This window comes from Anser brachyrhynchus (assembly GCF_964034855.1).
Source record: "Anser brachyrhynchus genome assembly, chromosome: 1".
NCBI classification, from domain to species: Eukaryota; Metazoa; Chordata; class Aves; order Anseriformes; family Anatidae; genus Anser; species Anser brachyrhynchus.
The window spans coordinates 182,200,586-182,212,481 of NC_137694.1; positions in this window are offsets into that span (position 1 = coordinate 182,200,586).

Genomic DNA, 11,896 nt, shown 5'->3' on the forward strand with positions numbered 1-11,896 from the left:
TTGTTTTCAAATCAACTATTAACATTTCCAATTTAAGGTTAATTGAACACCCAGTCCAAGGCACACTACATGACTTTTCTTTAGTTTAATTTCCTATGGCTTAGTGTTGCGGATGGTAAGAACATTAGCCAAGTGAGCTCCCTCTGTTTATATCTCTTGTCATTAGTTTAATGAGAAGCTATTGCAGTGAGTCATTCCCTCTTTTGCTCTAAGGCTCTTGCGTTTAAATGGTTGGAAAAAAAAAAGTTGAGGATCTAATATAAAGAAAATTGAGCTCTGTCCCTCCATTTTTGCTCTCCGTGTTTGCAATCATGGGGTGAGAGCAGGTTCTTACAGACATTCAGACATTTAACCCTCCACTCCTATTGAAGTTCCTGATGCCTTGTGACTCTCCTGAGAGAGGCGTTAACCAAGTATCTCCAAGGAATTGTTCATCCTTAGGGGGATTTTTCTAGGAGGATAGTTGGTTAGTTAGACATGAGTGCCCTGGGAGCAGGACTGGCACGGGGAGCTGGAATGCGATGCTTTGCTCTCCCCATCTTTGGCAGAAGCGACTAACCCACACCCAGCACACAGTGAAGGAGCCCACTGCCCACCTAAGGCAGTCAGACCACAGGCAGTCTGATGCAGAGCAGCTGGGTGGTGTGTACGGAGATACAGATGTGACTGTGATATCAGTTCTTTCCATTATATACTGTTTTCCCTCCTGAAATTTTCAAAACACTGTATTTTCAAACACTGGAATTGGTTTCCTAGTGAGGTGGTTGATGCCCCATGCCTGTCAGTGTTCAAGAGGCATTTGGGTAATGTCCTTAATAACAGGCTTTAAGCTTTGGTTAGTCCTGAAGTGCTCAGATAGTTGGAATCAATGATCTTTGAATGTCCCTTATAACTGAACTATTCTATTCTATTCTATTCTATTCTATTCTATTCTATTCTATTCTATTCTATTCTATTCTATTCTATTCTATTCTATTCTATTCTATTCTATTCTATTCTATTCTATTCTATTCTATTCTATTCTATTCTATTCTATTCTATTCTATTCTATTCTATTCTATTCTATTCTATTCTATCCTATTCTATCCTATCCTATTCTATCCTATCCTATCCTATCCCATCCTATCCCATCCTATCCCATCCTATCCCATCCTATTCTTTGTTGAGGAAAAACTCACTGCTTCTGTTCTGATGCTACTTGCCAGAACTCAGAGCAAATCGGCTGCATGGGCTCAGATTTAAGACCTGTCTGGAGGAGGAAGCTAGTCAAATCTGTCTCACTTGCACCCCTGTTGTTAAGAGAGAAATAGTCCTGTTGTGGAACAAGAATGCCCACGTGTAGGATTAATAAAAAATGTTTATTGTACTCTACATTGCAGAGACTCAAAGAACAGCTGAGGCGGGAAGGCAACTCTCACCCAGCCCAAACCTCTGTTCAGAGCTGAGTCAGCTACAGCAGGTTGTGCAGGACTGTGTCCAGTTGGGATATAATTTATCTAACTGATGATCAGATTGGTGAGGATTTGTCTGCTGAGAGACTCTGAAATGATCTGGTCCAGAAGGCCTCTCCTGCCTGTCTTCTAAACTGAGACTAAAGGCTCCAAAATGTGTGAAGTATTTGAGAAGATAAAACAGTTTAGGTAATTTCACTTGATCCGTGTCATGAGATCAAAAAAGATCGAGTTAACAAAAAGCAGTCCCTTCTATTGATGCCTGTTCACAGCAGCCACAGCAGATCAGAGTCTTCTATATATTGTGCCACCCAAAATCCAAACTGCATCTGAGTTCTGATACCAGCATACATAGTGAATTTTTACTACTGTCATTAGAAATGACATTACTTTTTTATTTTTTTCACTTGGATTCCCCTTAGATTTCCTCATTGCCCCAGGTGATAGCTAACTGGTTGCCCTCGCGTGGTGTTTATTCCATAATTTCACTGAGACAAAATTGTTTGTTGAGTTTGATGCAGAATGTGCAGATGAAGCAGAATATTGTATCCCCACAGCAAATATCTTTCACTTTCCTGTGTGAATAATGTTCTTTCACCAATCTAAAACAAGGGCATCAGAAACCTTGTTCTTGGCTTAAAATCAAATCCAGGTTAAAAATCTGCCCTCAGCCAGCCTCATGCATCACCATTAAACCTCATGACATAATGGGTGTAAATGAAAACAATATTTCTCTTCATTGTTTCAGGGTCTCACTTTCTGATTATAATAAAATACAAAAAATAGTGAAATAACAAATTATCTAAACATAGAGGATTTAGTGAGGTCAGTATCTCAACATGCTTTTGGCAGTGCATGTATTCCCACCCTTTTTTCCATTTGTAGCAAGGAGTGGTTTTTGACAGGAGCATCCTCTAAAAAAAAATTTACTTTGTCCCTGTATGAGCAAAGATTCATTTGTTTTCTCTTGTTTCCTTGTCCTTTTTTTTATTTATTTATTTTTAAAATATGATACTCCTTGTCATTGCTTTGGTCTTTTGTTTGCACTTTCCTCTTCCAAAGCCACAATCAAAAATATGGAGAAGGCACAGCACAAAGAAGTAGCACACACTGAGGCAATGAAATGGTAGCCCTAATTTTGGGGACCTCAAGATCTTCCTAGAGATCCCTAGATGTCCCTAGAGATCTTGAGAAGATGCACATATCTCTTCTTTCTCCTGAGAACATTGTTATAAAGTATTTCAAACAGGCAATAGACATCATATCCCTTTGTTCTAAAATTAAAAAGTTATTTCATGGGCCACTTAATAAAGAATACTTTTAGTTGATTGGATTTTAATGAGGGAAAAGGACATTAGGAAGTGTGTGCCGAGGGGTGCTATATAAAAATAAATGACTAGTCTGAGCTATATTTTGCCTCTAATTAGTACTCTTGATGGGTGGGTAGTGTCAAAGCAGTGGGAAACACAAAGACTTCAGGAGCTCGATATGAATTCATTATTATTATTTGAGCAACCATCTGACATAGCATTATATAATCAAAACAGTCTTCAACTTTGCAGTGTAACAAGTGAGCCATGGAAAGGTCTAAATAACACAAAAACATCACCAACACAGACATGTACACTTTCTGAAAAGTAAAATTCCTCCCTTTCAGAAACTACAGAAGATCCTCCTGAGGATGCCCTTGAATGGCCACTGTTCCCTACCTCCTGGCTCATCACCAGCCCCCAACACTGTCACATTTTGGGTCTTTTTCTCCAAGGACCCTTCACAGTTTATAGAGATCAGGCCGGACCTTCTGAGTTTCATTTTCACTGATGGGAAGAAAATACTGAATGATGGTGACTGGATGTGGTGGGTTTACCCTGCTGGAAAGCTAAACTCCAACATATCCACCCTCTCACTCCTCCTCAAAGGAAAAGGGGAGGAAATACGATGGAAGGGGCTCAAGGGTTGAGATAGGGACAGGGACATCACTCAACAATTATCAACACAGGCAAAACAGACTCAGCACAGGGAGATTAGAATAATTTATTACCTATCACTAGCAGATTAGAACAGTGAGAAACTAAAAGCAAGCTAAAACACCTTCCTCCCACATCCACCCTCTTCTACCTCCTCTCCAGGGGCGGCACTGGGGAGCATGGGAGTGGGGGCTGCAATCAGTCTGTAATGCTTCATCTTTGCCGCTCCTTCACGGTCACTCTCTGCCCCTGCCCCAGCATGGGGTCCCCACTACAGGGTCCATCCCCCAGGCGCAAACTGCTCCAGCACAGGTCCCCCACGGGCGGCAGCTCCCCCCAGACCCCCTGCTCCTGCGTGGGCTCCTCTCCACGGGCTGCAGCTCCGGCCCGGGGCCTGCTCCTGCGGGGGCTCTCCATGGGCCGCAGCCTCCTCCAGGCCACATCCACCTGCTCCACCGGGGGCTCCTCCACGGGCTGCAGCGTGGAGATCTGCTCCGTGTGGGACCCATGGGCTGCAGGGGGACAGCCTGCTCCACCAGGGGCCTCTCCACAGGCCGCAGGGGAACTGCTGCTGCATGCCTGGGGCACCTCCTGCCCTCCTGCTGCACTGACCTGGGGGCTGCAGGGCTGGGTCTCACTCCTCTCTCCCAGCTGTTGTTGCACAGCAAGGTTTTGTCCCTTTCTTCAATCTGCTCTCCAAGAGGCCCAACCAGCATCACTCACTGTCTCGGCTCTGGCCAGTGGTGGGTCTCTTTTGGAGCAGGCTGAAGCTGGCTCTGATCTGACATGAGGCAGCTCCAGGGCTCTTCTCAGGGAGGTCAGCCCTGCAGCCACCTGCTATCAGGCCCTTGTCATGTAAAGCCAACACACAAGAAAACAATACAGTACCTTTTTGGTGTCTTTTGGCATCTCTTTGCTACCAATTCCAGCTGCCCCTGGAGAATGGCATAAGTCTCCAATGGACTTTGTCATACATGTCAGACTCATCCGGATGTCTTGCACACCTTGGAGTTTAGGTAACCTGAGTGCTTTTCTGTTTTGTGTCTGTGTTGCAATGACTGAAAACAAGAGCTTGCCTTAAAATAGAGTTTTTCCCCTTCTTGTACATGAAATGCCTGACAATATAAACATAAATTTGCAGAAAGCTGTAGGATTCCTTTTTTTTTTTTTTTTTCCCAATAAATACTTCTGAAGTCTGGTTGGTTCTTCTTTTAGGTCCTAAAAAAGAAATGTTAATGGGGCATTTAGAAACCATTGTTCACAACATTCACGAGTGAGTCACAAGACAGTCTAACCATCATCTTCCACTCAGTTTAGAAAGAAAAGGACCACCACATGCAACGCTGATAGCTGTATATTGTAGGCCAGATTTTAGGCCTTCCAGGCTCGTGCCACACTCTTCCTTGGCCTCTGTGTTGCAAGTGCTAAAATGATTACTTCCAAGTTATCAAAAGCCTTCCTGTACTCCTTTTTAACTACCCTTGTTGAAGAACGAAACTGAAATGAATATATATTCTGTGTTGGGATTGCTGTACCTCAGGAGCCTCAAACCATTCTCAGAATCCTGCTGAGCTTAACAGTTCCAAAAACTCAATTGGGATAACTTTTTATAAGAAGAGACTCCAGTACAAGCAGCCTGTGACTGCTTCCCTGCAGCTGAGCACACCTGAGTTACGGGGTGCCATTTAGTCCTTCTGATTTAGGAGAACAAAAAATTTAAGCAAGCTTTTTTTTTTTTCCTTTCTTGAAGTAAATGACTGTTTTTTTTCAGCTGGCTACATGATGGGTGACCTTGAAGGCCTTGCGAAGGAGAATTTATGTATCCATAGTAGACACACTTCTTGGAGGCCACAAAACTGCTACTTCTGTCTTTTGTCTACGTAAACAGCATTGGCTGTTGCTTGAAATGTACTCGACTGGGTAGCTGCATTTTAGAGGCAATTTAAGTGCCTAAAATTTGCAGCATAGCTCCCACACAGTGATACTTAAAAATATGCCTGCAATATTGTAAAATATGTCCTCTGTAACACTGGAACCTGAAAAAATGCAAAGCACATTTCATTAAAGAAGCTGCGTTTTTGTTTTACAAAGAGGAAATGAGGACTCTGGCTTGAAACACATTTGTGTTGTCAGCAGTTTAGTCAAGGCAGATTGATTCTCATCTGTGAGAACAGAAATTGGCAAACAGCTACTATTAACTATTTTTAACTGAAAATAGAGGTAGGTCAAACCACCCTCAGGAACTGTCTCTGTTTCAGGCAAAGTGGCCCAACAATGTACTGGAGGCTGAAGGAATTGCAACCAGCTTTTCTGGATTTTAGCCCTGCATCCTCGAACAGGCTGGATGTCCATTAGATGGCTGAGGAATATTTTTTTCTGATGCTTATGTTCTTGCACACAGCAGCACAAACACTTAGTTCTGCAGTCTGAGCTCACATCTTCCTTTTGGTATATAAGAATAAAAATATGCTAGAATATTAAATGCAAATTGCACAACCATTAGACTATCTGTAAGCAGGCTGTAACACTCATATAATCCAATATGCCGGGGGTAATTGCAGGACACCAGCTGCTACTATGTTAAGAAGCAAATTTCTTCAATTTTTTTCTTTTTAAAACATCTGTTCTGTTTATAGAACTCTTCACTTTGGAGATTTTGAATTCCTTTCCAAGTATATGAAATAATTATACCTGTCAGTTTCTATTTGATTTACTTGCTGAATTTTGAATACTTTTCTTTTTTTATCCTCTCAAATCGCCAAAATAAGAATAACCAGTCATTTGCAGATCTGTGTAAAAAATAATTATGCAATGTTTTTCTCTGCTTCTGCAAGGATGCAGTCTTTCATCCAATTGATCACAGTGTATCATGTAGAAGATTGTATGAAAATGGTAATGGCAACTCCTGACAAAAACTGAATCTGAAGAGACCTCAGAGAATAAGACATAGTGTTTTATAGTTATATCAAGTTGAATCAAGAGCAATTCCTGTGAAGACAAAGGACTTCTTGCAATTAATACCAATGGAAACAAAATTTGGCTAGCTGTCCAACAGGGACAAAAACTGCTGTGTTTCTGTAGTTATTCATAAATTCTCATTTATTGTTATGTCTATAGTAGCATAACTTTACAGGCAAAATGGGAAAAAGCTCTAAGTCTGCCTGCAAACCTCTGCACATCTGTTTCAGTGAGATGCCATGCTGACTGAAGAGCCTGGTTGGAGCAGCTAGCAGCAAGGGTACCTGAGATCTTAATTCCTCTCCTCTAATGGAACACACCTAACTGAGGATACAAGATCCCAGATTTTGATGTTGCCTGTGATGAAATGCAGAAATCTCCAAGAGTAATTCAGATTTTAGAAGGATATGAATCACTCTTGGAAGGTACCTACCTCATTCCAGTGCCTACAGAGATTGTTGAGGAGAAATATATTTCTGGTAAGAAGATCTTAGAGTCTGCAGCCGACCTGAGCCTACACTGTTTTCTCTACATTCAATGCTTCAGCTAAGTAAATTGTTGTATCTTTTTATTTTCTTTAACACTGTGCTAAAAATGCATGTAGTTTATAAAGAAGGATCCATCATGCAGTAGTGGAATTTATAAGATTTTCTATATATAAGAAGAAAAAAAGAGTATTTCTAATTTTAAGCTGTTTTACAGGGAAGATTAAGGCAAGAAAAATCAAGCAGAAAGAACAGCATGAAAGTAGCAATAAGAGAAATCTGTGCAGTATCTCTCCATAATAGCCTCCAATGTTTTGGGAACAAAATAACATCTGTCTGTATCTCCTTCAGAGATGTACAGACCTTAGATATTGCAAAGATGTAGAAAAGGAGGTAAGTTTTCATGGGTCAAGGTTACTAGATTTGTGGTACCCATAAGTAGAGAGACTTGAGGACAGATTTGAAATGGGAGGATGAAACTTTCAGGGTGCCAAGAAATATATATAAATATTTATATTTATATATGTCTTTGGCACATTTTGTGTATATACAAATACATAAAAATAAAAAGCATTAAAATGGACAAATGCCAATTGTCATTATATTTAGGAGAGCAAATTCACAAAAGTACTTAGGAAGAAGGAATATGCATAATCTGATTGCTAATTAGACTACTAACATTCATATTCCCCTAGCTATTACCCAGACTTTCTCAGTCATTTGTAAAGGTCCCATGGCTCTTAGACATCTGTCCTTGGGCATGACCTGAATACTCCCCACCATATTAGTGCTAAATCGCTGTATGATTAAGACCCCAATGAGGACATACACATATTCCTACACATTTTCCACCTTCAGGACTTAAATCAGTTGGTGTCTTCAGAATGTAGTACTCTTTGACTAGAGGAGGCAAGGCTTTCTCTTTCACACTTGTTTCTATCGTGTCTAGTAGTTTCCTGGTCAACCTTCCTTCCCAGGTCATGCAGGTTCATTTCTCCCCTCCCAGTGAAAATATCTGAACCTGTTTCAAATATGAGACTGTACCTGGCAGATGCTGGTTGGCTCTCCTGTGTGGGATCAGAACGACTATCTCTTGTTTCAAGGCCAAAGAGAAGGAGGAAAGGAAAAAAAGTCCTCTTTAACCTTATTACTAGGACCACTGTTCGAGACAGTTGATTTGGGGTTTTCAATTGGAAAGTTCAGTGTATTAAATAATGGTATTTAGAAACTCATCCTTGCACTTTATAAAGCTATGAATTCGAGGTTAAAAATCACAGAGACAAACACCTCCTTCCAGCATGGGCATTAGCACCTCTGATCCTAAGAAGCAATAGCAGCATTCCCCCTACAATGTTTTTTGCCAGCTGAGATTTTTTCTATGCATTGCTCCTGTGCACTGTACAGGTATCCCCTAATTTAGGATTGTGAATGCCACCAGGCAGCCCACTTCTTCCCCAAGCACCAAGGAAAATCTTTGAGTTCTAATGCTGAATGACTTTTATAGAGATAGCTTTTACTAGTTACAAGCCTGTACTTCCCTTTTTATTACAGTAGACAGATATACACTTACTTCTAAACTATCGGATAATGGATCATGGAAATAAAATAGACAAAGCATGGTCAGTTTTGGAGACATCAGTGAAAGACTGCTGTATAATTTAATATCCTTTTTAAAAATTATTATTATTATTATTTTTACACAACACTTTTCAATACAGGACCATAATATCAAAATAAGGCAGAGCAATGTTGCTCAGTACCAGGTAGGATTTCACCATATGCTTTACTGTAGAGCTCTGGGAAACAGCAACATAATTTCACACTTTACCACAGCACTGCTTTTCATTACAAACCTCTACAGATGAGTATGTTTTCAACATTTAATTTTTAGCGCTATCCTTCCTACTACTGTAAACTGGGATAATCAAAATGAGTGTCATTATTGTTACTGCTGTTGAATTATACTGCCCAGTTTTCCCACTTCTTTGTCTGTGCAGGCAGAAGAAATAGGAACATTTTAAACCTGATGCACTGGAAAATCTCCCCACTGTTGAGTACTTTCTATGAATTGCAGCACAGAGGAAGCTGAATGCAGCCCAAGGTATTTTACTGATCCTACTAAATGTGAAACTAATTTGTGGATTCGTAAATGCTCTTTACTGTGTCTACTAAGTGATTGTATGCCTCCATATTGATGTTGAGTGTGCTAGTAACAAAACTCCATTTCACACAGTCACTTTTACTATTTTTGTTTTCCCTTGTAGATTACTTTTAAAATACTTAGTGTTAATATAATGGCATCCTTTTCAAAAAACAGTCTAATGCACTAATATAATCTGCCAATGGAACCTTACCTTATCACCAGACTTCTTTAAATCTCAGGAAAGTTGGAGTTGGAGATGTCACTCTTTCCCAATTTCCCCTTTTATAGATTGATCTTGGTTTGGAGGAGCCAGACTGCGTAGAAAGAGGCGAAACTTGTTCACAGCAACAGAAGACAAAGGACTCCATGTTGTTGCTTACACTCAGAATGGTCTGGACACCCACAGCATCTGGCAAACCTCTGCAACAGCCTTGGGTTGAAATGGAAGCTCATGCTTCAGACAAAGATCTCCTCTCAGCTTTCCAGTAAGCCAACATTCCTGGTCACTGACTGACAGAGCTATCATATAATTGGGTGCCAGAAGGGTGCAGAAGAAATATGTCAGAAGACTCATTTCCTCAAGGTGTCTATCTTTTCATGGAGTATAAAGGCAACCTATGGTGACTTTATGTCCTTGTCTACAAATAATACCCCTGAAGCTAGCCCTCCCTGTCTCTATTACCAGCGCAGAACTGTGCTGCCAGTAGTCTATATTCTTAAGAATAACAGCTCTTTTGCAATCCCAGGTCTCAATACAAATGCCGGTCGCGTCCTAGCTGTATAGTGGAGTGAGATCTGGATGTCAACCAGCCTTACCTTCTTATGGCCTGATTTCCCTAGAAAGGGAACTTGGGTACTAGTCCCAGACATAAGTTGCAGTATGGTGAAACAGTTCCTGCATCCCTTCAGGTCCCATTTCTAGATGACTCTCAAGTCCACCATCCTTCCATGGCACTCTGCTCTGCATGCTGGCTGGTGGGAAATATATTCCTAAAACCTAATTTTCCTCATGCACTGGTAAGGAGGCATCTAACAGATAGCTCATGTTGGTGACCAGTAATGCAGGACCAGGGACGAAGGACAGTCAAACATAGAGCCTGAGATGATCTCTCTCTTCTTTTGTCTACATATTTCAGTGTAAAGTTTTGAATCAGGTCTAAATATAAGAAACATCTGCACCTTTACCAAAGTGGACAGATGGTGGGCTCCAATGCCTGTAGCTTGCATGTAACTTATGGTGGCTAATAAAGCAATATGCTGAAAACTGTGGCTGTATTCTATAAGCAGGCAATGCAGAGAGAGGTGCCTCTGGAAATATCCTGAGGGAGATTCTGTCCTGATGAGGTGAAGTTCCTAGACTGAGAAGGATTTCTTCAATAAAATTTAGATAGCAGTTCTGTACTTAGCTGGGCAGAGTGGATTTTTCTTCCAGCACCTTGAAATAATGTGGCCTCAGCAGCAGCATTATCTCTGTACACCAGTTTTCATCTTTCCTCAAAAATATAGTAAGCATTGGATATCTGAATACAATCATTATTCTTTTCACTGCAAGCACCTAGTTGCTCATTGACTTTCCTTTTTTTGTGTCCTGTCACAAATGCTTTTTCCAAAGAGAGAAAATGTTCAGGAAGGCTTTTCCAAGATGGATCCAAAACTGATCCAAGATATAATTCCTACTGTCGCTGCACACCTGTCATGGTTATGCAACTAATTCAGTTACTTTGAAGTAGATTAGTTTCTTTGGAAATCTGAACTGTCTCCTCAACTACATTTGTACTCACTTGCATATCCAGAGGCTGAGAAACACAGGCTCAACTAGTTTTGTCATGTATCCTGTCTGTTCTGTAGATGATAATCCAAAGACCTCTCTTGCCCTTGCTTGCACGCAGACCCATGTTTCTGATTGAAGTTGGCCTACTGCCTTCGGTAAATGTATTCTTGAACATTGCTTTGTAGCACCAACACAGTACTTGCGAGAAAGGGTTAATGTTGGATATTTGGCCAATATTCTTCATACAATAAAATGATCCCAAGATCCAAACTGAGTTGGAAAAGCTATTGGAAAAATTATCCCCTCATTTTAAAATATGGAGGCAAACTAATCTCTAATGTGTTTTCAATTGAATTCCTTAGGGACATGTTTGGACTGGTTTCTGGAGTTTCAGCCAAACCCATTCCATTAGCCAGTGTCAGTCTTACAAATAAATATTGTTATAGGCTTTGTAAATGTCCTGATGATGATTTCCATTTTCCTGTACATATCATACACAGATGATATTTCATGATGCACACGGTAGAACAGCAAATGTAGAGAAGGTTCTGAATAAAATTAATTCTCTTACGTTGTAGTACCATACTTGTGGATAAACTCCACAGAAGGATGAGCAATGGTATAGATCAGAAATAATTACTGCATCAAGACAATAGTAATTTGAGGTATATACCATAGGGAAATGGCTAATGTGTGTGAGAGTTTGTCATCATTTCAAATACAGCCTGATGCTTTCGGGATAAAATGGCATAATTCCCCCAATTTTTCAATACTAGAGTTGTGGTGATCTATAACAGCTGAGAATTTAGATCCTCAGCACAGTAATATTAACTGTAATTATTGTCACTGATATGCCTAAATGATTTTGTATGCATAGTTTTCCAACCCAGATGGAGTATATCTTGAACACTGAGGAAATGTATTACTGTATATTTGGAGACAGTGGATCTATAAAGGCAGCTGACAGTATAAGGCACTAAATACAATGGTCCCCTGTGTCTGTGAATAGAATTTGCTGCCTCCAGGTTCTGCTACTTTTTGCAAGTTTAAGGCTTATGTAAGAGATGATTTACACAAGTATAAATACAGGTGCATTGTTAATGAAAGACATAAATTAATCA